Source organism: Canis lupus, chromosome 6, assembly GCF_011100685.1.
Source record: "Canis lupus familiaris isolate Mischka breed German Shepherd chromosome 6, alternate assembly UU_Cfam_GSD_1.0, whole genome shotgun sequence".
Taxonomy (NCBI): Eukaryota; Metazoa; Chordata; class Mammalia; order Carnivora; family Canidae; genus Canis; species Canis lupus.
The window spans coordinates 11339286-11343483 of record NC_049227.1 but is presented as its reverse complement, the minus strand read 5'-3'; the positions used below and the strand labels follow the sequence as shown (position 1 = coordinate 11343483).

The 4198-nt window shown below is 47.5% G+C and overlaps 1 long non-coding RNA gene across 1 annotated transcript; it reads left to right on the top strand.

The window, feature by feature from the left end:
• The first annotated feature begins 375 nt into the window (after positions 1–375).
• Positions 376–3466, top strand: LOC111096221. The gene is made up of 3 exons (XR_005360611.1): positions 376–1012; positions 3235–3298; positions 3407–3466. It is a non-coding gene; the product is annotated as an uncharacterized LOC111096221 (long non-coding RNA).
• The last annotated feature ends 732 nt before the right edge of the window (positions 3467–4198 follow it).

Here is a 4198-nt window from a genome sequence, read left to right as displayed (position 1 = left end):
AGGAGAAAGCAGCAGCGGGCCTCTGTGCTTTCCCTCTGATGCGGACCAGGAGCCACAGCTGCCAGCTCCCTAGGCCTGTGGCACTTTCCTGCCTCTGTAAGAGGGTTTCTTCTAAGCCGAGCCCTTCTGAGGGGTTCCCAGGCAAAGACAAGGGACTCTGGAGTGTGTCTGCCTGGAGTGTCAAAATCACGGAGCTCAGAATGGCGAGGATGGGGTTCAGTTCAGAAGGCGCTCCTCTTAGCGTGAGGCCACGTGGATGGGGCTGAGATCTGGGCTGTTTGTCTTTGAGCCCTGAGCCATCTCCAACGTGGATGCAGTGTTGTGTCCCTGCCATAGCCAGAGCTCTGGGAGCCGGGGGTGGGGGAGGAACAGGTGGCAGGGAGGTAGGGGAGGAAATGGCTGTTGGTGTTTTACATAATTTGATGTCATATTTGGGCCCCCAGATTACAGGCTTAGAAGTGCCACCTGAGCATTCGCCCCTGGGGAGAATTTTACCGCCCCTGAAAATCCCACTAAGACAAGCATATTTGCCAGCCTCCAGGGTACAACAGGCAGGTGGGGAGTGGGGTTGCGGAGGACCCCCTATGCGATGCCTATCTACCCTTTTGGTGTCTCATTTGGTGCCCAAACCCCCAAATTCTATCACATGAGGACATAACGTTAGAGAGAAAGAGAGAGAGAAAGTACTGCAGAAACATAAGTATAATCTTCTCCAGGTTGTGGGGCCACAGACTAGGAGAAAAGTGACAGTTCCTCCCAGCCAGGATGCAGTCATGTGTCTCCACAGGTGTATGGCTAGCTCCAGTCTGGGGTGATGAACCGATGTTCTGGTCGCTGGAGGAAAAGGAGCCTCAGAAACTTCATCCTTCAGAGTGTCGGGCTTACAGCTCTGGATATCATCCCGAGCTGCACACAGAATCTTTCTGATAAAAACGTGATGTACGTTACAAAGTGGAATCCTCAAAACAACCTTTTGAGAGAAGCACTGCCGTGATGCCCATCTTACAGACAGGTACATTGAGTCCGGCTCAGAGACACAACATGGACTGTGTGAAGTTATCACAGTTGTAAAAGGCAGAATGAGGATAGGAATCCAAGGTTTCAGACCTCAAGTTCTATACTTGGTTTTTTGCTCCTACATTTGTGATATGTGGCTATATGTCCACATATCTGCATCTGGAGCATTACCCTGTTAGCGTTTCCCTGCCCTCGTCCAATACATGTTTTCTCTGTCCATCCTTCACCTGTTAGTCCAGATGGTTGCCTCTGTGCTCCATACAGAAGGTAGAAGCTGCTGGCTTGAAGGGTAGATGCACGTCTCTCCGAGGTCAAGAGGAGCCATGAATGCCAGTGGATGGTGGCTCATGGCAGTCTTAGCCGCCAGCATTCTCTGAGAAGGCACTGCAAAAAAGCACTCAACATTGTTAATTGATTAGATTGATTGTCAAATTATTCATTCCCCATGAGGCAGGGAGTACTGCTGACTGCTTCACCAGGGTGGGGAGCAAAGCTCAGAGAGTTGTGAGCACAGGTCACGCAGCTGGCAAGTGGAGTAACTGGGATCCACTCTGGCAGCCAGATCCCGGTCCCTGTTCATGATCCCAGTCCCTAAATAATGATCTGCTGCCTCCCACATCCCCATCACAATTCAGTCCTCATGGTGATTCAGCAAGGTAGGCATCATTCATTCACGCCATCTACAGATGAACACACAGAATCCTGAAGGGCCTGGGGAGGAGCAGGGTGTGGAGCCCAGGGCCACTTTTCCAAGCAGTAGAAATCCTTGGAATTTCAGAGTGTCCTGGAGATCTCAAGAATTCTCCATCATGTTTATTAGATAAAGCTTATTCAGTTCACATCCCATTCTGCTACTATAATTTCCTCAGCTGTTGGTTTTTAATTGAGATGCATAAATCTTGAGGAATATGTTTTCGTGTATATACTACTCAGATCAAGATATAGAGTACTTCCATAACCCCAGAAACTTCTCTGGGGTCCCCTCTCCAACATTTGATTATTATTATTTTCCCTCTCCAATATTTTAAACTATTATTTTAGCAGTTTCAACATTCAACTTTTATTCTAATGATACTTTGCAATTGATAGATTTTTGTCACTTAAGAGTTTGTCAAGTCATTGCTTCTCGAATAGAGATCTGCAGAGACTTCGGAGTCTGGGAGTATATTCTCAGGGGTCCCAGCCAAGACTTCTCCTTTAAAATAGTTGGAAGGTTATTCATGGTTGCAGAACCCCAGGCCTACGTCTTCACTTCCAACACACACAAGGGCCACTGGCCCAGTGCAGGGCTTCTGCACTTCAGCACCGCTGACATTTGGGGCAGGATCATTCTTTATTGTAAGGGAGCTGTCCTGCACATTATAGGATGGTTAATAGGGTCCCTGGCTTGTGCCCAATAGATGCCCATAGCACCGCCCCCCATAGTTGTGACAAGTACAAATGTCTCCAGATGGACAATGTCGCCTCTAGTTGAGAATCACAGCCTTGCTTAGGCAGACTTATTTCTGGAGAAATTAAAGATCTTAAAATATAAATCAGACCGAGGCTTCTATAATGAGAAATAATGATAACAATAAAGGAGGGGCTGGGTTTGGCAGGGATCATTGCATGCCACTGTGGGGAGCCAGGAGGGCTTGAAAAGGAGGACAGGAGTGTGTGAGAGGCACCCGAGGGCAGGTACGGTGGGGTTTATGGGCTCCAGGAGGAGGAGGTCGGGACCTGCTCGCTGCCTACTCCCACTCTGCTATATCCATCTGAGTCAATCTCCTTGAGAAGCTCTTTGTCTCCTTCTCGGCTGAGCCCCAGGCAGAGTGGAAAAAGCTCTGCAGGAACAGCCTATAGGAACAGGGCGCAGTTTGGGGGCCAGGAGACAGGCCCGGAGGTGCTGAGGGAGGCTTGGAATGACAGGTCACCTGACACAGGGAGCTGTCCCCAATCCCTGCAGGAGCCACAGCTCCAGGGACCTTTAACTGTCAGTTCATCCTTTCACCTCCCACCACCCCCACAATTCCCGTATTGGAGAATTCGCACCTCGGCTCTTCTTCAATAAGGGCATGCTGGTCCTGGTCTATGCTCATAAATGCTCTCCTGACAACATCAAGGTTCTTTCTGGATAAGCCCATGTGAGAGGAGAAGATCTTTGTGGTTGAAGCTGCCACGTTCTGAGAGACACAGAAGCCCTTAAAGGTTACTTCATCTTTTGTTTTTAATTCACAGTGTGACCCAACCTAAATCCATGCCTTGGATCCTGAGCCACCACCTCCATCACAGTTCCTTATAGGTACGTTATGGGTGTGCACGTACATACGTGTGTACATTTAGGGAGGTGAAATTGACTTAACATAACATGAATCTCCTTTTTTTTAAGATTTTATTTATTTATTCATAGGAGACACAGAGAGAGAGGCAGAGACATAGGCAGAGGGAAGAGAAGCAGGCTCCATGCAGGGAGCCTGATGCGGGACTCGATCCCGGGACTCCAGGATCACACCCTGAGCTGAAGGCAGACGCTTAACTGCTGAGCCACTCAGGTGTCCCAACATGAACTATTTAGTTATTTATTTACTATTTATTTATTTATTTATTTATTTATTTATTTATTTATTTATCTTGCTTATTTATTTCAGAAAGAAAGCATGAGCAGTGAGCAGGAGTAGAGGGAGAAGGAGAGGGAGAAAGAAAGAAGCTCAAGTGGACTCTGTGCTGAGCATGGAGCCAGACTTCCAGCTCAATCTTGTGACCCTGAGGTCCAGGATCTGAGCTGAGACCAAGAGTCAGACATTTGACCGACTGAGCTACCCAGGAGCACCTAACATGAACCATTTTAAAGTGAACAATCCAGTGGCATCAAGCATGTTCGTGATATTGTACAACCACTGTATGATCGTCTAGCTCCAAAACATGTTCATCACTTCCAGTGGAAATCCCACACTGGTAAACCATTGGTCCCTGTAACCCCTCTCCTCTCTTTCCTGTCAACCACCAACCAACTTCCTCTCTCTATGGATTTTCCTACTGTGAATATTTCATGTAAATGGGATTATACAATATTTGTCCTTTTGTGTCTGGTTTATTTCACCAAGTGTGATATTGTGATGTTTCAGCCATTACAGCATGTGTCTGTACTTCATTCCTTACCATGACTGCGTAATATTCCATGGTATGTATATGCCACATTTTG